Source organism: Pinus tabuliformis, chromosome 9 (assembly GCF_031772625.1).
Source record: "Pinus tabuliformis cultivar Carrire ecotype Pingquan chromosome 9, CPIR1, whole genome shotgun sequence".
NCBI lineage: Eukaryota > Viridiplantae > Streptophyta > Pinopsida > Pinales > Pinaceae > Pinus > Pinus tabuliformis.
In genome coordinates, this window is record NC_142307.1 from 266,268,920 (window position 1) to 266,294,101 (window position 25,182).

A 25,182-nucleotide genomic window follows, 5' to 3' on the forward strand; every position below is an offset into this window, starting at 1 on the left:
ATTTATACCATCTTGTACAGCAGAAGCAATACAAATTTCATCTTTCAATCCCCACTTACCCTCTTAACACGCCGCTTTACTGTCTTGACACCTGAACGAAGCACTAAATTATCCACATTGGCCTTACGTTCACACTTCTGGTCTTCACTCTGCCCCTTTGCTCAAGTATGCCAAAAAGCTCCTTATCGTAGCTACTGTGCAAATCCACACAATAGAACATGGACCCATGCCAATCCAGCCCCAATTCGGCGTATTTCAGATGGCCAAGTCATAATAGATATTTATCTTTCTGCGAAATCTGCATTGACTTTAATACAGTTTTATCCTGGTTGTGATATCACTGCGACATATAGGGCATGTAACAATGTTCTGTCCGCAGTCATAACAGGTCTGATGACCGCATCCAAAAGCAAGATCTTTAGCATTCATCAGGCAGATTGGACACAGTTGAGCATCCTGTGTATCCTTGGCTTCTGGAGGAGCAGATCCTGCAAAGGAATCAACACAACGATTTCGGGAGCTATTTGTTTGGAAACTATCTGCACGCTGATATTGTTGCCTCGCAGCATGATTATCATTGCCAAGTGCTGGCGGAAGAGGAGACCTATCAGGCATCTTGCTTCTGCGACGACCCAGTATTTGAAGATCCCGTGTGGCCTTGTAATGAGATGGTATTTCCATAAGTGATGCAAGGGAAAACTCAGTCTCCTTCCTAGATTGAGCAACATTCTTTGACATAATCTCTGTAAAGTTCACAAACTGGAAGTTGTCAAATGCTCGAGCTGGAATATTATCATCAAACTGCCGCATCATGTCCCAAGGCCCATCTCCCACTCCAACTAAGACAATTGATAGTGGATATTCACTGGCTTCCACTATTGCATTGACTGTATTCTGTTCTTGTGTACTCAGTTGTCCATTGTCAGTGTCAACACTTCTTGTTACATGTCCATCTGCAATTATCAAGAGAACATGGTACTGCCCACCACTCTGTTCCACAATACGGATTGCTGCTTCAATAATTGGGGCAAAAGATGTTGGCCCAGCCAGTCGAAGATGTGGGACTATCTCCCTTTGCAACTTCTGTTTAGTCGCTGGTTGTGCTAGTTGTGCATAAATTTCCGATGGAACTGTTGGTGAAGGACCATAGGATGAAGAATCCCACAGGCGGTCCAATCCAGGTATTATTAACATTAATAATATTATGGCCTCTGCTGCTGTAGTGTACCCATGATGGTACCCATGATGGCCACATTTAGACTGGAATTCTCTTGAACCATCATCACGAAGCTCCCATTTGTATAACTGAATCTTTTGATTGATGCCAGCAAGCAACTTTCCATTAAATGCATTCAGATAGTAAACAGAACCCTTTGTCTCCTTCTCAGCAACAACTGCAACATGTGCCAATACAACGACACCTAACAATCTAAAACACAGCGGATTCTGATAAGTATGACAGCTGGGTGAGATTTGCTATGGATCAGCACAAAATCACTTAGACCGTGTTTCGCTACGAAATCACCAGAAACATGTTGCGCTGCGAAAACACTTAAAACTGACTTATGCGCTACGAAATCATCTAAAGAGCTTTGTAGCACATAATAACCTTTGAACAAAGTTGACACATGGAAATTGTGTAAATTATGAGACCAGTGAAGAATGAGGATGCATAGTGGACTCCTTAGACTCAGACTCTAAGGCAAACAAAAACTCAAAGCTAGACTAGCACTGAATTTTTTTTTACCATCAAACTAATGTGAGTGGTTTTGAAATTAGAATTCTTAAGTGATAACACCAAGACTAAAATAAAAATGTTCTCATGCATACATATGTTGACATTGTTCGACTAATTGGTCATCAACAGGAGGTGGGTGAAACAATGTAGAGAAATGTCAGAAGAGAAGTTCTCCAGGATTTGGATTTGACTGAGAGAATGGAGGGGTTTCAGGATCATATAGAGGGGTTAACCCTCGGTATACCGGATGTTCGGATCGAGGAGTTACCAATGAGACTAGAGCGCCATATTATTGGTGTACCTAGCTGTTGGATGAGGCTATTACGCATGATAGCTCAGGCAATGACCTATTATCATGAACATCATTAGATCTACTTATGATGATTTATTGTATGCATTTTGAGTTTTGAGGTCAGATGACCAACATGTCTTGGACACAAATTTTTTTAAAAACTTTAAACATCTATCTATTTTACTTTCAGTGTTTTTATATGGTTATGTGCAATCCTATTCAAATATTGATGTGAACTAAAAATTTTCTTTTTACATATGTCGTAAATGTTTGTTTAACACATAGATTTCTAAAGAATTAAATAATGTGTTAAAGTTCCTGGAAATGTGTTGATATTGAATGTAATCAAAATGTCTTTCCAAGAGATGAACTCTAAGGAATATATAATAAATAGTTGGATTTCGGATGGTATAAACATTTGTAAGTTGTAGCATGACAAGTTGTGAGTCTAGCCTAATGATGATTCGGCGGATGCCAAACAAAATGGCATCAAAGAGGAGTTCGATCAATGTGTTATACTCAATGATATTGTTCATAGAACGACAATACAAATCCCTTGAAAACTCACTAACTCGTTACTTGGAGAGAATATGTCCCATGTTGCAGAAGATAGGCTTTGCATACTATGACTAGCACCATCGGCATAACCAAAAAATGGTTCCAAATGTTTCGACGTCTGCAACAAATGCAAAGCAGATTACTTAACCACATAAAAACTCTAAAAGTCACACTGTGACACACACGTGCAATCAAAGCATATATACAGTGTTTTTTACTACGCACAATCAAGCATAGTAACGTTTAAGATATGACTTGTTATGTGGGCTGCAACAATGGAATTCCATCATAATCAACCAACTAGTAAGCACCTTTTGCCAAAACACGCTTGACAATGTAGGGGCCCATCCATAGTGGTTCAAATTTTCCTACTCCTAATTTATCAGCTTCCTGATCCTAAAGCAAGACTAGGTCTTCTTCTGAGAATATGTGAGGCTTGAAATTATAGTCATATTGCACCTTAATTCGTTTCTTATGTGCTTCGTTGGAAAATGTGACTTCACGACGTGGTTCATCTAGATGGATGAGTTCTAGGAAACGTGCTTCTTGATTAGAAGTGTCAGGTAACAAGTCAACTGCGAGTTTTAATGATGAAATTTCACATTGTATTGACAAGATTGCCTCTAGACCATACACCAATTGAAAAGGTGTGAATCTAGTTGAGTTTCTTACCGAGGTTTGGTAAGCCCACAAAGCTGAGTATAGGATTAAATGCTGTTTTGTTTGTGAGCTCCTATCATTCATTGAAGCATTCACTTAAGGATTTCGTTGATGGCTTCAACTTGTCTGTTAGCTTTTGGATAATAAGGAGTAGAACTATCATGTGAAAGTCCTAATTTGGCAGTTAATTCAGTCATCATGTGATTGCGAAAATGGAACCATGATCTGTAACTATAGCTTGTGGTACACCAAACCGTGCAACCACATGGTTGAAGAAAAAAAGTGCAGCTATCTCACCACTATTGTTTAGTGTAGGCATCGCCTTAGCCCATTTGGTAAAATAGTCAACTAAAACAATAATATACCCATGCCCCATGACTAAGTCAGGGTTACATGTCATGAAATCAATGCTACATTTTGAAAATAGTCCAACAATGATAATAAGATGTAGTGGTGTAGGTGGTAATCAAGTTTTACGGTAAAAAATATAGCATGCATGACAACTTTTGACAGTAGTAATGCAATCATTAAATATGGTAGGCCAGAAGTAACCAGCATGAAGAATCTTCTATGCGGTAGCATAACCAAATAAATGTCGACCACAAGCACCAGAATGGAAATCATTCAAAACTTTCTTATCTTCCTCATGTGTGAGGCACCTTCGTAAAATCGTATCGATACCATGACGGTAAAGGGTATCGATAATGATTAGATAATATTTGGCTTGATATCGAATACGTTGTTGTTGCAAGAGAGAAGTATCAGGTGGAAATTTTGGGTTTGGATATAGATCAATATATGTCCATAACAACGGCTAGATGACGAGATTAGAAACAAAGAATCATCTAGAATTGATGGTTCTATCGTTGAGTGGATTGTGGTAGAGGGAACGTCACAAAGAAGCTCGGAAAAAACTAGAGATTTCTTTAACTTGGATTTGATGAATTCCAAATCAAACTCCTACAAAATGACAATCAATTTTGAATACCCCCCCCCATAGCAATTGACGTGACAATATGTATGTCATAGGGTTCCAATCTGAAATGATAGTGGTCTTTTGAAGCAGGATATAATGGCAAAATATCTATACAACTTGAACGGTAGCCAAAGATAGCTTCCCAACGTAAGAATACTTAACTTCTGTATCAATGAGATTGTGACTCAAATAATATATTGGATGTTCAATCCCATATTCTTCTTGGACTAAAACCATAGAAATGGTTGTATCTGCAGTGGTGAGATACAGTAAATAGTCATTTTGATAATTAGGGGCATACATTAATGATGCTCGGATTAGGGTATCTTTGAGAGGATCAAAGGAAGCTTGTGCAACCTGGTCCCAACGGAAGGGAATTCCATTTTTCAAAAGACAAGTAAATCCTTTAGCCATTTCGGCATAGTTTGGAATGAATCTCCTTAGCGAGTTCGCCTTCCCTTGGAGCCTCTATAACTTAAGTAAATTGGAAGGCGGAGGAAAATCAAGAATTTGCTTTAACCTTCAAGGGGTTGAGTCAAATTCCTTCTTTAGACACTATGAAACCATGAAAACAACCAGAACCAACACAGAAAACACATTTATGTGGATTGAGTCAAATTTTGTAGTGTTAGCACCGTAAAAAGACGGCTCTCAAATGTTGCATGTGATCAACCCATTTTCATGAATGAGCAAGTAAATCATCTCGATAAGGTTGAAAAATGTGTTTGATGTCATGGAAGGCATAATTTGTTACCCACTAAAAAGTTTCCCCAATGTTCTTCAAACCAAAAGGGAGTTTCCTATATGAAAATGTGCTCCAGGCACAAATAAAGGCAGCTTTATATTGGTCTTCTGGGCGAATATTGATTTGATTATAGCTGGAAAATCCATCCATAAATGAAAATATTTCATATATAGCATAGTCATCAATTATCTGGTCAATAAAGGGAGTGGGATAGTTGTCTTTTGGAAAAGCATGATTAACATCCCTATAATCAACACACACTTGTATTGTTCCTTCTTTCTTCATGACAGGAACAAGATGAGAAACCCAATCGGTAAGAGGAATGAGGTATATGAAACCAGCATGAAATTTTTTTTCAACTTCTGCTTTTATGGCAGCAGCCTTCTTCGGATGAATAGGATGGAGGCATTGTCGTACCAATTTGACATTAGGATACATTTTAATCTCATGTTCAACTACACTAGAATCAATACCTGGCATTTCCTCATATGACCGAGCAAATATATCATGGAATTCACGAAAAAGAGCACATAAGTTTCAAGTTCTAATGGAGAAGAAAATTTGCCAACATGGATGTTTTCTACAATTTCAAGTTTGGTCGAAATATCAATATAAATGGTTTATTTGATATTCTATAAGTTTTGTTCGGAATCGACTGTGTCTATAAATACAAAATTCGAAAGGAAATCAATGATTGAAGGGTTATTTAGTTCATTTGGAATAGCTTCTATGTGATCTAGAAGATGGGATTGATGATGATAATCTACCCATGGTTCTTCTTCTGTCATCATTGATTGGATGATTCCTTCATTAGTAGAAAATGTACGTGAAAAAGGATCAGAGGAAGTACTATATTCTAACAAATGATCAACCCATACAATTGGTGATGATGGATTTGGATTTTTCTCGCAAGCCAAAAAGATTGATTGTTATGTGATCTCAGTTGGGTTTAGCGGAATGGTTTTATTACACATATCAACTTCAGAATTATTGGAAATATTCCGTGAGTTAGATGAAGTGGAAGATATCACGTTATAGGTCTCAAATTTTGCAACTTCTGACATTTGTGATGGTGACTGTAGTGAAAAACTGCCCATTAGGGAAGAATATTTGAAGAGACTACTCCAACGTTCTCAAGAGATAGCGGGGGTCCATGAACTAATAGAATGCTTCCAGTTTCCTATGAACTAGAGGTCAAGAAGGCGAGTTGATCAATTACCATGATTTTTCCTTTATGAGGGAAAGCGATCATATGAAAGTATGTTGAAACCACAGCAGCCATAGCGTAAACCCACAGTCTTACTGGTAAAATATTGTAGTCAAGGGGTCCATCAATGTCCTCAACTTCAACAGTTATAGTTTTTCCCCCTAGTCCTATCTACAGGTTACTTAAAATTCCACAAGGTGTATAAGTGCGACTGTAAAAAGCTTTTAACGTTGTAGGTGATCATGACAAAGGCAGTGAGTCAAGTGTTTTCTAGCAATTCGTTGACATGATACAAGTAGATGCACCCTCGTCAACAATGGTTCGGTGAACAAGTTTATTCAAAGCCTTTACATGGATCAATAATTCTAACTGTGCTGGTAATTGTGGCATATAACTCGCATGGTTAAAAACCACGAGATTGGAATATGTTGGATCAATTCAACCAATAGCTAACAATAAAGCCTACTTTTGGGAGGGACAATTTTGAGGCACCTCAAGCATTGACATAGCAGAAGGTGACTGAGTCAAATATTCTACTATGTTATAATTTTTCACTACTCGATCTTGAGGGTCTAATGTAGATTTATGAACAAATCCCTTAGGCAGTTTTATTGTTAACTCTGGTGTAATGGGTGGTGGAATAGAGTCAGATGAAGTAGAAGTTGAAGTATTGGGTTGATTTGTAGTCTGGTTATTCGATGACGGCAATGGATTACCATAATCTTTACTTCGTGTAGTCACCAAAACATCAGCCTTAGGCTTAGTGGTGAATAGGATAAGCACTTTTGAAGTGGAAGCATGGTCTGTAGCAACCAAATGAGTCTCTGGGTTTGGAAAAGGGTCTGTCAACATAGTGGATGTACTAGAAGTCTTAAGAAGTTTTGATACTTCAGAGCAGTGAGAAAAATATCGCGTAAAGTTCTCATCGTTAAAAATTAAACATGGGTAACAAGTTTTCCTAGCTAGAGAAGAGGAATCACATGATTTCTCTTCGGGGGAGATTTTGTTTCTTTTGGTTTTCCCCTTTTTCTTGCTTCTAGGTTGCTTTTCATTTTTACCTTTGTCATATGATAGAAAATTTATTTCGGAAGCAAGTGTATTACCAAGTGTATTAGAAGTTTGATTGGAAATAACATGTGTTTGACTAGATGGTCTACTCGTTGTTTGAGTGCTTGAAGAACCTATCACATGAGGTGATGGAAAAGTGAAAACTATTCTATGTGCATTTGGAATATTATCATAGAGCATGCCTGACTGGGTGTAAATCAAGTCTAATTATTGGGCATGAGAAATTATTTGCTCTTCAGTAACAACTCCTCCTTTAGCCACATCCTCGTTGATAGATAGCAACAAGGATTTGATAAACTACTCAGCTAATTGCTGATCATGAACAAAAGTTTTGACCATTCGACGACGATGACGCCACTCATGAATATGATTAGAAATGTGAGTAGCAGTGGTCTATTTAAAATTGGTCAACAGTTCCCCAGTTTCATATCTGATGGGTAACTGGAAGTGGGTTAAAAATGTAGTGGCTAAGGATGTGAAGTTATCAACTGAAGCTCGTGGTAATTCAATATACCACTTTGTAGCTGGCCCAGAAAGTGTTCGCTGGGAAGACGTAGTCTAACTGAATCATCATTTAGGGAGTTGTATGAACACTATAAATGAAAAGTCATAACAAGATTAGATGGATCTTCTCCAGGGTTTCCATTGAACTTAGGAATATCAAAAGGTAATTTATGTGGAATCAGCGACCACCAAGGTGCATAAAGAATGAGATCATTGGTAAGCCGATTTAAATTCAATAATTCAAATGTTACAACAAAAGAAAATTGTCAGTTTAGGTTAGGTTGAGCGTAACCGGGGTAAGATGGAATTTCTTGGGCAATAGGCCTTTGCATTCCAGCATAAGGAATTTTTTGTTGGTAACCTTGATAGGGGTAGGTTTGTTGAGCATATCCGGTATAAGGTGGTCGCTGGGCACCAGTATAAATTTTTTGTTGTCCAAACCCAACATAGGCTTGTTGACCAGGACTTGGGTAAACTTCTTGCTGACCAAACCCACCATAGGATTGTTGACCAAGTCCAGGATAAGTTTGGTATTGTTGGAATTGTTGTTGTTGATATTTTGGTTTCCATGGTTGTTGATGTAATAGTTATTTCCCACCAATGTAAGTTTTACCAAGTTGTGAATAAATTAGACCAGTATAAGTATGAGTCATCCCAGTTAATGGTAAACTAGCCTGAGGTTTTTGGATTCCAAACGCAAATGGTTGCTGTAAAATGGCTTGAGAAGACTGAGTCTGTAGACTTGAAGCTTGGGGGTTATAGGTTGAAGGACTGGCTTTCAAAGGTTGTGATTCAATTAATTGAGTGACTGTGGTAAAGTCATAATGATAGGCATAGTAGGTATGGATGAAATAGATTTCAGTGGTTGTGATGGATACACAAGCCTTGGTTGAATGGGCATTGTAGGCTACCATTGACAAACAATAATTACAGAATAAGTTGGACCTAAAGATGACAATATACTTCCATATGATTTCACCCTAGAAAATGGAGGATAAGCATGTTGGGAATATTGCTCTCCATATGAAAGTAATCTAGTGTAAAGTGGATACATTGGATGGTAACCATATGGACCAAATTGATATTGACTTGATGGATCAAAATGTTCAATATTCGTAAGTGAAGAACCAGGTAAAATTCCCATGGACAACATGGTTGAAGACCATGGACTAGAAGCAACACCAGAGTGAGTTCCAAATAATGATTGGTAACCCATTGGGATGGACGGAACACCATACAGATGCAACTCAGGTGTTTTGCTAGACATCGAGGAAGTAGAGATAGTAGATGTTGTTGCAGCTGTAAGACACGATACAGTTTGGGATGCTATTTCAGCCATAGCCAAATGACCCAATAAATTTCCTAATGAATCTACAGGAGTTTGAAAGTAAATAGGATCAAGAGGAGTAATTAACTAAGGATAAGAAGAATAAAGATAAAGCCTTGGTCCAAAACGAGTTGGATTTTTGGGTGAAGTTTCTTATTCAGATTCCTCTTCAATAGAAATCAAACCAGGTGGAAGGATTTCACCATCAGGTCTATAATAAATTTTCAGTGTTTGAATCTGTGGTAAAGGAGAAGTCTCAGCAGTTACATATGTCTAAGAATAAATTGGTCGATCATATTCCCATACGGGAAAAACTTCTGATTGCTCAACATCAAGATCCAAGTGTTTTGGTAAAGGAACAACAGGTTCATGATTAATTTCTTAAACAAATTCTAGCTCAAAAGTAACTTCTGGTTGAACTGTGATAGGTTTGGGATCAACTTCCAATTGAACAGATTCAATTCAGAAGTAATTTCTTGTTGAATAACTTTGGGTTGAGGATCAACTTCTTGGTGGAAAAATTCAGTCACCATTTGGCTAAGTTCACTTTTAGTTTCCTCAAATAATTGTAAAGGTTCCACTTCAGTAGCAGATAGACCAGTAATAGTAGGAGTAATTGGGATCACAATACTTACCGATATATGTGACTCTAGTAAATCATATGAAGAACCAGAAGTTTGTGATGTACCAGGCTCAGTTAAATGATACCGCTTTTTCTAACTAGGTGTAGCATCAGGGGGTAAAGGCAGTTTACTCGTTGTCCTCTGTGAACGATGGGGTAAAGGTTGATTTTCCTCCATGATTCCTGATTGATTTTATTACAAACAAAAATAAACAAAAAGAGGGTAATCTAGGCAAATGGATTACCAAGTAAATGTGAACTATAATATACTACCTCAGTAAACCAAGGGCTTAACATACGTGCAGGCAATCTCCCCGAATTTTGTTTTTGGTGTATCACAGTATACAAGGTGGCTAAATCGGTTACCTATGGATGGATAGTGACCTAATATAGTCCTCCCATATATACCGGAAAGTACATGGAGGCCCAATCCGTGTTAGTGTTGTCTAATGTGAAACCACACAGTGAGATCATTCCTTTATACTTTTCGTACTATAACAGCCCTATATACCTGAAAGTACGTGGACGAGATACGATATACATACATACGTGGAATGAGGTATCACACTCGGAATGTATCACAGACCATTAGCAAAAGTAGCTATGCTTAACGATGCCAGAACATATCTCTAGCCTAAACCTCTAAAAGTCATGCGTTAAGTTACAATGCTCCATTAGGTTAATTGAGATAAATTTTAGCTGATCTTGTTTAAAAGTTTGCCTTTCAGGTTCACCGTGCGATGTTTTCGAAACTCCTAGAATGCAACTAAAATGAGAAACATTCTTTTCATTCCTTTAATGTTTAGATGAACATAAGGAAACTAAATGCACAAATGGTTAATCAATTCTTTTCACAAGAAACGAAAACTTTACGAGAGTTTCTTTTTCAAAGAAATGGAGACTTTACAACAATTTTTTTTTAGAAAAGACTAATCTATGTAAGATAACTTTGACAATGAATTGATAATGATAAAGAAATCTCTTAAGAAACACTAAAAAATCAAGGTCAAACCAGGGCTAAGAGAAGAAATGCAAATTACTTTTAGAGCATAAAAAACATTGATCTTTCAGCAAACAATATCAAAAGAAAATTTGTAAAAAAGCCAAGAAAAAGATGTGTTTTTGAGCTTGACATGGATTAGCGCAGCCTTGAGTGGGAGACAGTGTGGTGAGTGCATTGTCTCTAAGCTAGCGTTTCTCTGCAACGCACTATTTCAAGACCAACATTGTGCTGGTGCCAGAGAGTCCAATCAAGAGACACTTAAGCACACTTTTTGACCAAAAAACACTTCAAAATGACTGAAAAGAGATCAATGAAGTCAAGTAAAGTCTACTAGGATGTAATATGGTAAGGGTAAACTACCAGGAACGATGGTCGTTCCCAAGTGGAGTCGCCAATTTGTTATATGGAATTTATACCTACGGACAAGTACATCTTCCCTAAGTGGGTAGTTACACTTAGAACAATAGAAAGAAAGTAGTTTAACCTTTTCCTACAATAGATAGGTGAGATGAAGGAACCTACTTATGATATTTTTCCTCCTTTGATCTCCTTTGAATTGCTCTCATCACTCTTGCTCCAACTGAATTTTCTCAATTGGTACCTTTCAATAGAAACAAAAGATGACAACGATCAAATCATACGATCTATCTACTATAAACAAATGGAATCGAAACCATTTAAACATATATGCATCATATATATGAACAAGAATATGGGAAAAGGAAAAAACAACATTATTGATTGTAGAAGGAGGAGTTACACCCAATGCGTGTTATGAAACCAGCTCAAGAAAAGATAGAAAAGATAGATCAATGCCTTAGAATTCAGCCTCTTCGAGGGGGAAACCTCCTTTACATTACATAAATGAACAATTCTTGGATGATACAAATGACAAAACCTCCTTTCTATATATAGGAGTCTAAGGAGTTGTTAGCCTCCTATTGCAACAGGTGTTCATATTTCATGATTGACAGTTGAAAGTGCCAAATATGTCATACTTTGCATTCTGCAATGCTCCATATTTCCAAAAGTGGCCATGAAAGTGTGCTAGTCTAAACCCCACTGTTGTATTCCAAATTTTGATGAGTTAAACATTTTTGAAGAATTTTCTGTTAAGGGAAGGCCAAACAGCTTAATCTTGGCTTCCCTAGGTTTCAATTTCTTGTTCTAGAATGTAGAGAATGAAAATCTGTCCAAACAGTTTAATCTTGGCAGATTTGTAGGTAGATAGAGAAACAAAGGAGCCTAACTGCTTAATCTAGGCCCTTGGAAGAAATAAGTGTAAATTTAGATAGGAGGGCAATCAAAAGAAAAAAGGATAATCAGGGTCTGCAAGTCCAAGTGCACCCATGCAAAAAGAAGAAAAAATGCTAGGTAAGTAGGCTGGGTAAGTAGTTTTGTGGTTGCAGAATCAAGCTGTGTGATCCATTTCATGTTTTCAAGTATTATATCTATTCAGATCACAAAGTGCAAGGTAATTCCCCTTCGGAGGAGCGCAAGCGAGGCATGTCTAACTCCGCCTTCTTCTCATTCCCCAAATCACTCACTAACATCCCCTTGAGGATCTTGGGATCTGCCCAACCAGTCCTGTTATCACTTCATTTTTTGTAAAGCACCAAGTCAATATTTGACTTTATTCAGTGAAAAGAATCCACACTTCTTGTGTAAAATCATGTCTCCACAGTCCATTCACTTCCTATGTATAAGTTTCAGCTCACAAACTTAGCCTCTCCCCTACACTTCACCTCACAAAATCATATTAACTCCTAACTCTACTATCTAGCTCCCTAGATCATCTCCTTATCCCCTATTACACAAAAAACTATATAAAAACCCCAAAAATATTACATATCCCCCCTATAGCACTATAGCTATGCACATACAGTTCTGGGATATAATAGTCCACCTGGGACTATTATGAACCCATCCGTGTCATAACTCTGGGATTGGTCTAAACCTCTGGTTAGACCAATAACCTATATACACCCCTTTACCCTTAAAAGAACCTTATAACTCTACCTCCGCAGTCATTTCCCCAATGTCTAATGTTTAATAGTTTGGTTAAACATTAAATTAACCCGCAGAACCCACATTTTCTAAAGTTTTGAACCCCCCGCGGCATAATATTATTTTTATATTCGCGCGGGCCCTGCTCCAAAGTTGCACGCCACCCCAATCAACCCGCCAGCCATCCGATGCCCAGCGTATCAGATCCAACGGTGGGCGGGTGTTCTCATATGCCGATCCGCTGGAGGTTAACGTCCGGGGGATGGGCGGTTTCCCCGTCGTACCCCCGCCACGTGTCAGCCTCCCGGTGTGTTCGGAGGCCCCTCCCCCAATACCTCCTGTGCAGAAAGGTGGTGCGGGAGAAAACCGGATATCACCTTCCGTCCTCCTACGTCAGCACCACGTCATCATCCTACATCGGCCTCCTACCACCGTGTCCTTGCCACGTCGCTGCCACCGTACTGCCACATCATCACCCCTACCGTACCGCCACGTCACCTGGCCATACTACTGATGTCACCCTGCCACGTCACCACCGTACTGGGACCCACCGCTGACGTCATGCTGACTTCATGCTGACGTCATCGTCAAAAAGAGCGAAGCGCGAAATCTGCACCAACAGATGCCTGGAATGAAAAACTGAGGCAGTTTTTGATGCGCGGCTACCAGTGGGCCCGAAATTCGCAAATTCACAGGAATCTCTTCACATAGGTTCGGAAAAGGGGCAAATACAGTTCTAAAGGCAACAGAGGGCCGAACAGTAGCCATAAAATGTCGATGGGATAGTTTAAAGCATTCAGGAGACATTAAAGAGCCCAGGTTCTGTTATCTCAAAATCAGATCCTGATAGGCTACTGGTCAGGTTGACTCTAAGTAACTATTTCAACCTACTTTAGTCTGAGGCTTAGCCTCCTCAACCTGAGAGGGCTCTCTCTTGATGGATTAATGATTTTGATTAAAGATAAGATGGCTAACTCTTATAGAACAACTGTGAAAAATATGAATGGTGGAAACACATTAAACAAAACAATCCATTGGGCTTATGAAGTCAACAACACCTCAATATAACAATGAACTCAACCCTACATGGAAGTCAGGGCATTCAGCATTTAAACATTCAGAACATAAACTCATATGGGACCACACAGTTTATAAATGTATACAGGAAGTCAGAGCACATTCAGTGAATTCTGAGTGATTATACATCCATACCTTTGTAAGAATTAAGGAAAGGACAACATCACATATTCTTAATATAAAAAATCCTTCATGAATCCTGAGAAGTGAAGTCAAGCATGTATTACTGAAAATGAGTCTTACATAGGCCAAATACAAGCTTTTCCATAAAATTTTCCAACCCCTATTACATTGTTGTTTCGGCTATATATAGAGCTCTTATTCTAACTTATCGAGATTCCTCCTCCAGCATGAGGGGAATTCGAAAACTACTTCTATCACTGACAACTCTTAAACTCTAACTACTTAATAAATACAACAAAGTGTTGACTGGAGTTTTTTAGAGATCTAAATCAACTATGATTCTAACTCCATATTACATGCATGATGGCTTTAATTAATATGATTCCTTTCTATGACATCTGGTTCTCTTCAAGTTTGGCTGAGATGGGTGTTTAATGCTCCATGTTAACCTTGGATGTTGTATCTTCTTCACTGTCCAAAAAAATTAGGAGACTATCCTTGCTTCTCGGCTGTATGATCTTCGAATCTTTATAAGTCGGTTTTTTAATTGTTGTCCCTCAAAATATGACGGTGGCCACGTTTTGATGTGTTGTCCGCTGTTATGAAACCTGATTTGATGATGTGTCATCCACTGTTTCGAAAACAAAAAGGAAACTGGTATTCAAGCTGTCTGATACATGCTTCAATTTCCTTATGATATGACAAAATGCCACTTTTTGATTCAAACTATTTATTTCCACTTGTGCTAGTCTGATTGGCTATTGTAACTTCAGGTGTTCTCGTCGTATACAACTGTCCTTCAAAATTTTCCCGCTTCAACTTCAAAACTGCTTGATTTATTTTGAAATCATCACTTTCAGCAGTTTCGTAGCGCGCTACGAAACTGCTGAGTTATTTAAAACAACTTGTTTTTAACCTGAGACCTTTATTAACTGAGTGCTTGATTGCCAAAAACTTCTTTAGACTTTCCAAAGGCCGAATAGGGATTTAGATTTCTTCAGAAAGATAAGATCAAGCAAACTTATCAAAATTTTGAAATAGAATCTTACTTGAAATGAAAACTCATTTAGCAGGTCCTTTAAGCTGGCTTAGCTGTGCCTTTAGATCTTCAATTTGTTTCTTCATAACCTTATTCCTAGCTCTCAGTTGCATATTGATCCTTCTGATATACTTGGCTTCTTTGATTGCTGGTACTGTCCAGGTGTGAAATTGTGAATGGCCATCAACCACTGAATTCACCTGGGCTTCTACAGCTGCATTCCCTTCCCATAGAGTTTTATAATAGTTTGCTTGTATGACTGCATGTCTTCTAGCAGCTTAAATTTGGCAATCTCATGCTTAGCTGATTCTAATTGGCTCTTCAGGTCTGCTATATTATCTTCTTTAGATGTGATGACTGTTTTGCCTGTGTTTTTATTTTGCCAACGTTGTGTCCCTTCCCCTGTTTCCTCTGTTCTTGACAGTGCTTCCTATACTTGCTGGAATCTCCTTGTCATAGGTCTTCTAGGTTTAGAAACAAACTCTTCATCTGGCTCATCAAATTTAAGCCTTTTTGAGGCCTTGGTTTTCTTGGTGCTTTCTTGTTCTGACTGTATCAACTCAATTTGAACTGGTAGAGACTGCTCAAATTTAATAGCCTGTAATAAGGCATTTAAACTTCCCTTGGACACTGGACTTTCTTCGACTGCTATAGCTTTACCTTTTTCCTTATTCATCTGGCTTCTTGTTCTTATCCTTGAGACTACTTCAGATGTGCTTGTTTCAGGTACAGTCTTTTTACCATGAGCTTTTTCCTTAGTTGATTGCTGAGGTTGATCTTGGATGATGAGTGGCTTCGCTTGTTTTCTTACTTGTGAATGTGGAACTCTTTTAGCTCTTGCTTCTGTTTGGAGCTCAGCTATTGTAAAATCTCTAGCAGGTAAAGGAGTGAGGCCAGTCTGGCTTTTGAAGCCAGCCATAAAAATGAATGAATTCCAATCTCTGTCTATCTTTTGGAGCCCATCTAAAACCAGTAGTTTGATCAAACCATGATGAAACAAAGAGGTTTCACAATCCTCTTTCCTCAGCTGTACCTTATCACACATCTTACTCAAACTACGGAAAAGATAAAAAGGTAAGTCTATGGAGACCTTCCCGGTGAAATGCAAAAGGAGTTTAAAATGGTAAGAGTAAACCTTGTTATACCTTCCTTCACAAGTCAGATATTTCTGTATGTAGGTGAGTAAATGAGCATAATATTCTTTGACATAACTCCTGGGCGCTGCCTTACTTAAATCTTCATTTACAAATTCATCCTTCAAAAACTCCTTGCAAGGATTCATGTCAAACTTGAAATTTTTAAACCATTGCTCTTGTCCTCGTGGGATCTCTGTCACAATAGATATCACTTCTGGCGAAACCTGCAATTCTATCATGGCTACTTTTGAATTCAAGCCTGTGAAGTTAAGTGCAAATTCTTTAGTTACCTGTGTGTGTCCTCCTTGTAACTTTTTGCAAAAATTCCAACACCCGGCCTTTTTAAATGCTTTCTCCACCTCTTTATTTCTCAGCGTTATATCTAAGCCTTCAGGCTCAGTCCTTAGACATTTTCCGGATCTGTGCTCCTTTTTTTCCATTGATTCTTCCAAATCTTCGCAAATAATGACTACTAGCTCCGGTTGGAATTATGATTCAGCTTCTATTTGAATTCAGCCTCGCTTGATTATCTTTGCAGTTGAATTTTAAATTTTGCCGTTTAAAATCTTTTAAGTTGTAATCTTGCAGATTTGTCATTTCCTGCAAGACTTACGACCATCATTAAAATTTATGCACGGTGGTCTTTCTTGGAAATGATGATTCGTGGGTGTCAACAGATCTAGTGGTGGTGATAGTGGCAATGAGTGGTGAAATGTGATAAGAGGGGTACATGAGCTGACATGAGAAGACACGACCTATGACTCACCTAACGGATTTGACATTTCGGGAAAGATTCGCTGCGAAATGTACGAATCCATGATTTCGCAGCGCTGTCAGTTTTAAATTTGAATGATGCGCTGCGAAACTGCCTAATCAGGATTGCGCTGCGAAACTGCCTAATCAGGATTGCGCTGCGAAATTACAAAAAGGCACGGTGACTGACATAAGATAACAGGTGGCTATAAAACAATGGTAGATGGAGGGGAACCAATGGGAGCTGAGAATAACTTGACTCAAAAACTCTTAAAAACCTCAGATTCTAAGGGAAGAAAATTAAAACAAAAATAAACTAGCACTGACCTTTGTCATCGGGCTCAGATGAAAAGTTACATATATCAATTTTAGTTCTAAGTGATAACAGGTTCAGTGAAAGTGTATCAGAGGAAGCGGTGAAGAGTATCAGTTAAATGTTTTTAATGGAAATCTTTATTTCCGAAAGCAGGTGAACATTGAATGGCCTCCAACAAAGTCAAAGAAAGTGGTGAAGCTATTTTAAAACTCTGAAATCACAGTTAATGCACCTCAGAACCACTCAAGAGTAGGGGATCAAAACCCAAAGCATAGTTATGGCTAAGTGATCAACACAGAGCCGTAAAGACAACACATTAACTCCCTTTTGATACAGCTTCCCCCAGCGCAGCTTGAAGATATTTTCTTGCATTTATTTCAGGCATATGTTAGGTTAAAGACACTTATTATATCAGATCTATCTCAAATCTAATTCTTGTAGATATTTTACTTATAAAACTACCCTAATTTACTGTTTAGTGGGTTGGTTGGTTGGTTTATGCACTCCAAGAGAGACTCGCTCTGTATATTTGATATGTTTTCTTTAATCAAAGACTGCTGAAAGCTTGGAAAATGGATGGTGTGATGTGTATCAATGTTTGAAGAATGAATTATGGAATTATTGTGCTGCAACATGACTCAATAAGTGCCTTTTATCTCTGTTTTAAATTCATATATGTTTATATCATACATATATCACCATCTAAATAGCAGAAAGAAAGATTAGCTTAGAACTTGCTTGGTTGCACTCTATGCTCAATTTCTGCTGTTTCTTTATGTTTTCATCTGAATTGGTAATGAATATGAAATCCCTTTGGCTCATATTCCCCCTAATTCACTCATGTTTGACAGTTATCTAGGGATTCTTGATTGCTCCTAGATAGAGCTCATTCACCTTCCCTCTGTTAAGCTGAATGGGAAATTCTTAATTGCTTCTCATTCCTTAGCCCTCATTCCATCCTTTTAGCTTGAATCATTGTTTCATGTGCAGCTAGCTTGCTCCATATTTCTCTCTTATGACCAAGAAAACGCACCAGCAGTCCTAATCCTTGACTCCATTCCCAATGGTTTGAAACTCTCACACTATACTTACCTCTCTACTTGGAAGCCTCATCCATCCCACCAAACTCAAACAAAACCCCTTGAACTCAATAACTAGCCTAAAATCATCATCAACACAGTTAAATCATAAAGAGAGAGCCCTCTCTGATTGTAGGTGGGCTAGAACCTGCAGTCCAAAGATTGGTTTGTGGTTACCTCGGTCGTATTCCCTTGGGAGTCAAAGGGAACAACCTGAGTGATAACATAATGGCGACTCCACTGGGGATCGAACGAATTTTCCAATTAAAACTACAGATGAAGCCTGAATGTAAGCCAGGGAGCCTTTGAAACTGTTCTTGCTTTGGATTTACAGGAGTAAATATATGCTGCTTCAGTCAATCTTCATGCTAGTTTTAAGTTATACATAGTCATTCCAACATTTGATCAGTTCCTTGCTAATTCTAAAAACATTCACAGAAAATACCAAAACAGGTTCAGAATTTGGCTCCCAAAAGGAACTCACATTATACAACGTCAAATCTAGACCCAAACCCCCCAGCTGCTTTTGAAAATCTGAATTTAATCCCAAGGAACCTCAGGAAGCTAGATCGAAGAGAAGATTTTGTTGATTCTAGCCCTGAAACGGTTCAGCCAAGCTGTGTTCCAACCCTTGTAGAAGTTTTATTTCGTTCAACCCCTACTTCCCCTTGCTCATCATCCACCTCTCAAAGCACCCCTTCCAAACCTCCATTAACTGCACACACTCCCATTACCACCACTGTTGTTACAACTGTTCCGGTTGTTCCTGTTGTCCCACTTATCCCTGTGAATATGGCGAATAGATATGCTCCGTTACAGTTGCCTGCTAATCCAGGGGCTATGCCTCAGGATTACCAAACTAAAATCACATATTTTGATGGAACTGGTTCTTGCACAGCCCTTTAGCATACCAAGAAAATGCGAGACTGTTTTGAGAACTACGAGATTGATGATGATAACGTGAGAATGAAGATTTTCATCCAAAGTTTGACAGGTGATGTCAGGACTTGGTTTAGAGCAGTCACAGCAAATTCCATAGCAGACCCAGAAGCCTTATACCAGTCATTTATCAACAGATGGGAGAAAAAGAAAGACCCCTTGCATATATTATCTGAATATGACACCATCAAAAGAGGCCCTCAAGAGTCTTTCTTGGACTATTGTGCAAGATTCAATAATGTTTATAATGTAATACCACAGAACTTAAGACCTCCACCTGATCTTGTTTTGTATAAATTCCTTGATGGTTTTGATACTGACATGGCTTATCAGTTAAGGGAAAGAGCCCCTCAAACCCTTGCAAACATGCAAAATGTTGCTGTTAGCGTAGAGGCAAATCTAATTGCCAAAAGAAGCAGAGCTAGAACTGAGAGAAGAACCACATTTAAGGAAGAACTCTTAGCCTTAGACCAAAAGTTGGATGCTATTATCACTGGAATGCACAGGCTGGGAGATAGAGTAGAAAGCGTTTAGAGGAAATCATCATGGGAAGGACAACAACCTAATACCATAAGGAACCCGAATTTCCAAAAAACTCAGAACACAAATGCTAGTAGGTCTAGCCCAGACCATGATGTAAGGCCCCCTTTTCATGAAAATTATGCTGAAGCATCTACATCTAGTGAGCCCACATAGGACACTCACATGAACCTAGTGGATTTGAAGGCTGAGCAACAAATTTTCCTAACCCAAAAAGACCAAGATGAGCATGAATTTAATCAATTTCAAACTAAATCTGGTGAGTCTTTTGACTTTAAACAGGGTTATGATTCAGCTGTTTATGAGGTCCACAAACAGTATAAGCTGAGGACAAGAACCATAGATGTGCCCGAAAAGGTTAAACCAAATGATACCAAGCAACCGAAGAAGATCAAAGAAAAGGTTGCCTTCATAGAAACTGCTGATAAAACAGTCCCTAATCCAAAGGATGTCACCATAGAGGATGTCACAGACATGCAGCCCTCTAATGATCAGCCTCTGCCACCTTCTTCCTCGAAAGAGAACTCGAACAACGTTCTGAAAAGCCCTCCTAAAACTAAAAAACCGCAAGCAATCACTTCCCATAACGCTGATAAACAAGAGAAAATTGCTGATACTCCAATGGAAAAAGGGAAGCCTGCCTCTCACAATACTAAAACCCAATCTGAAAAATCATTTGATTTAGAGGCAGAAATAGGTAAATTGAAGATATCTGTCCCTCTCTCGGAACTTTCCAAACATGATGTGTATAGGCAACAAATTCAAAGATCACTTCAAATGCCAGAAGTCAAGGATGATGTGAATGTTCTAGATGATACCCCTGAACTGTTGTTCGGTCCAGAAGTTAATGGAAAATCAACATATGGATCTGTTCTACCCTTTTATGTCAGTTTTCACATACATGACAAAGTCTTGCACAATGCTATGTTTGACTCAGGTGCCTCACACAACCTTATGCCCAAAGCTATAATGGAGAAGCTAAACCTTGATGTTACAAGACCCTACAAAGACTTATTTTCCTTTGACTCAAGTCAGCTCAAGTGTTTAGGCTTAATCAAAGACTTATGTGTCTCCTTAGTCCAATATCCCAACAAGACAATCCTCATGGATGTGGTGGTTGCTGACATTCCACCAAAGTATGGCATGCTATTGTCAAGATCTTGGGAGCAAAACTCCAAGGATCTCTCCAACTAGACCTCTCTTATGCCACTATATCTGTCTTTGGGCAACCAAAGAGACTGTATACAGAAACATTGATGAAGTATGTGGTAACTAGTGAGGACAAGCCCCAAAATTTTCCTATGCACTCAATCCATTCTGATATTGATTCTTTTATTTTATTTAATGATGAAATAAGTTCTCCCATTGATGATAAGCTGTTGGCTTTAGAACTGGACACACACATCAATGAATAATTGGTTGCCCATACTGATGAAACTGTCAAAACAATTAGGGCAACCAGCATACAAGAAGAACCTCCCCAAATAGAAAATTCAAATCTTCCCACTGCAAGAATGACTGAAACTCTTGATACTAACCACAAGCAAGAAATCACATGGTATTTAGAGTTTGATGGCTCTGTCAAAAAGTTAGGAGCAGGGGCAGCTGTATGGATTCACAATACACATAGCAATCATGCAGAAGGCCATGCCTACAGATTGAATTTCAAATGCACTAATAACATGGAAGAGTATGAGGCTCTCCTTTTAGGCCTTAAACTACTCAAAGCTATAGGAGCTACGAAAGTATCCATTCTAGGTGACTCAGATTTAGTCATACAACAAATGAAAGGCAACTTTGTTACTAATGACAATAGAATGAGGGCCTATAGGACTACTGCCACTAATATACTCAATGCATTCACTGAATCCAAGCTTTCCAAGATCTCAAGAGATCATAACATTCATGCACACAGCCTAGCCACTTTTGCTAGTACATGCAAGCTGCCCTTTGAGCCAAATCACCATTTCACTGCTGAGATAAAACATAGGCCTGCTATCCCAAATAATGTTAAAGATTGGCAAGTGTTTGAAAATGATACCTAGATTAACAATTTCCTCACTCTTGAGCATGAGTTTTCAAATATTAACATTGACATGGATGCTATGACAGATGAACAATAGTAAACAAATGAAAATCAGCAGGCTGTAACTATTGTAACAACCAAACAAATGCTAAACCCAACTGTTTTTGACAATGCAAACATAGAAGAGCTGAAACAGATGCATTTGGAGGAAATAGCCAAAACAGAGGCCGAGATCGTTGATCTAAAAGATAACTTTCTCCCTGCTGGCCTCACTCCGTTAGAAGATATGTTTGATGCAAATGATGTTCCCAAAAAACCAAAAATGCAGCCCTTAAACGCTGCTATAGAAGAACACAACATTGCGACAGCAGAGAAGCCCAAAATTATCAAACTATCTCAATCTTTTCCACATGATCAAAAGCCCAAATATGTTGATTTGTTCAAAGGATCCCAAGGTGTATTTGCTTGGAGTTATGAGGACTTGAAGTCCTATGACACCTCAGTGATCCAACACACCATTCCCTTAAAACCAAATCAAAAGCCCTTCAAACAGAAACTTAGGAGAATCAATCTTGTGCTTCTCCCGTTGATTGAAAAGGAAGCGAAAAGAATGTTTGAAGCAGGTATCATAGCACCCATCAGATTTTCTGAATGGGTATCCAATCTTGTTCCCACAAGAAAGAAGACAGGTGAGATTATGCTATGTGTAGATCTAAGAAATTTAAACCAAGTCTCCCTAAAAGACCACTACCCGTTGCCAAAAATGGACCACATCCTACAAAGAGTAGTGTGGTCATCTAGAATCTCTTTTCTAGATGGCTTTTTAGGTTTCAATCAAATACTGGTTCACCCAGATGACCAAGACAAGATAGCCTTTACCACACTGTGGGGAACATTTAAATATGTGAAGATGCCTTTCGGACTTAAAAACGTTGGTGCTACCTTTCAAAGGGCGATGGATATTGCATTTGCCAAGGAAATACATGATTTCCTAGTTGTCTACCTCGGTGACTTAACCCCTTTCTCCAAATCTGATCAAGAGCACCTAAAACCTTTGAGGCAAATATTCATGACATGTAGGAAATATGGCATTTCCCTGAACGAAAAGAAGTCTCTCTTTGGCCTTGAAGAAGGTAAATTACTAGGCCATATCATATCAAAAGAAGGCATTAGAATAGATCTGGAAAGGATCCAAGCCATTTTGCAAATCCCATATCCAAGAAAAATAAAAGAGTTGCAAGCATTCCTTGGAAAGATCAATTTCCTAAGGAGATTTATCCCAAATCTAGCCGAGCTGATAAGACTATTAAGCAACATGTTAAAAAAGGATACCAAGGTAAAATGGTCTCTCGAAACCAAGCAAGCCTTTGAGAGTATCAAAACTACCTTAACCCGAGCCCCAGTCCTCACAAGTCCACAATTTGATAGGGACTTCATCATATTCTCATTTGCATCTGAGCACACCATAGCTGTTGTCCTTTTGCAAAAGGATGATCAAGGAGCTGAAAAGCCAATTGCATTTTTCAACCGAGCCTTAAGAGATGCCCCTTTGAAGTACCAAATCATAGAGAAGCAGGCCTATGCCCTTGTTAAAGCAATCAAAGGTTTCCAAGTTTAAATTTTATATTCACATGTGATTGCCTATGTCCCAAATGCTGTTGTAAAAGACATATTAACCCAAGAGGGGCTAGAAGGCAAAAGAGGCAAGTGGATTGCTAACATCCTTGAGTATGACATAGAAATAAAACCAACCAAGCTCATAAAGGGACAAGGTTTAGCCAAACTGATGTCCGAAACAAACTTTCAAGCCTTAGACATTAACCAACTGGACAATGAATAGGAGCTGGAGACTCCACATATCAGTGAAACCTTTTTGCAATCCCCATGGTATGCTGATATATGTTTTGTATTGTTAAACCTGTTTGCTCCCCCAGGATTGTCCAGAACCAAGAAAAGATTTTTGAAAATGAAGGCTTCAAAGTTTTGTGTCATAGATGGTGCTTTATTTTGGAAAAATCATGAAGGCATACTGCTTAATTGTTTAACCATGAATGAAACTAACAATTTCATGAAAGAATTCCATGCAGGGGACTGTGGAGGACATCTATATTGGAAGTCCACTACGGATAAAATTTTAAGGGCTGGTTTCTATTGGCCCTCTCTATTTGCAGATGTAAAGAAGTTTGCTATCTCATGTCATAAATGCCAAATCTTTGAGGTCAAAAGAAAGTTGTTACCTCTGCCTCTTAAGCCCATCTCAACCGAAAAGCCTTTTCAACAATGGGGTCTTGACTTCATTGGAAAAATCCACCCCTCTTCCTCAAGCCAGCATAAGTGGATTCTAACAGCCACCAACTATTTCACTAAGTGGATTGAAGCCATCCCATGTAGACAAGCCAATGACTCCATCATTATCCAATTCCTTGAGACCAACATCCTTTCTAGATTTGGCTGCCCTGAGAAGATCATTACTGATAACGTCGTTGCCTTCAAATCCAAAAAGATGATCAATTTTTGCCACAAATTTCACATTACCTTGGGCCACTCCACAGCCTATTACCCTCAAGGCAATGGCTTGGCCGAATCATCCAACAAAAGCCTCATCAACATCATAAAGAAATTGCTAGAAGAAAACAAAAAGAACTGGCATAGAAAGCTCACAAATGCCCTATGGGAAAACAGAATTTCAACAAAGAAATCCATTGGGATGAGCCCTTATGAGCTGGTGTATGGCATGGAGACCAGATTTCCATCTTCCTTGGGCATTCCTATCATCAAGCTGTTACAAGAGATCCAAGCAGAACCAAATGATATTCAAAGAAGAATAAACCAGACCATTCATCTTCAGCAAACAAGAGAACAAGTCTATAACAAAGATCAAATTTTGCAAGAGAAGCTCAAAAAGATGTTTGATAAGAGAGTTAAGGCTGAAGATTTCTTTGTTGGCAACAAAGCTCTAAGGTGAGACTCACGAAGAGAAGACAAAGACAAACATGCAAAATTTGATTTTTTATGGAAAGGTCCATTTGTTATCAGCGCTGTGCAGGGCAATAACACATATTTCCTCAAATCTGTAGAGGACGACATAACTGAAGAAGGCCCTGTCAATGGCCGAATGCTAAAGCATTATTATGATCCCTGTTGTTGAACACAACGTAGCTGTATCATATTTGTACATAAATACTTGTATTTTCAGCACTTTGTTGTTTTTAGCAGGCTGAATAATGGAACACTGCAGAAAAGTTTTTTAAAAGGCAGAACCAAAATCAAGGGAAATTCTCCAGTTTTGTTCCCCTATGTCGTGTTTATTTCAAAGGCATGTTTTCAGGCACAGGTGCATGTAATAATAGAGCATGTAGAAGAAAGCAGGTGATGCTGCTATGGTATAAAAATTCAGTTGATGAGAATACTGTGTTCAGGTTTCAAAATTTTTAATCATTTAACAGA

General features: G+C 38.6%; 1 pseudogene; it reads right to left on the reverse strand.

The window, feature by feature from the left end:
- Window positions 1-253: 253 nt before the first annotated feature.
- Window positions 254-25,182, reverse strand: part of LOC149148223 (E3 ubiquitin-protein ligase RGLG2 pseudogene) — a 93,128-nt pseudogene continuing 68,199 nt past the window's right edge.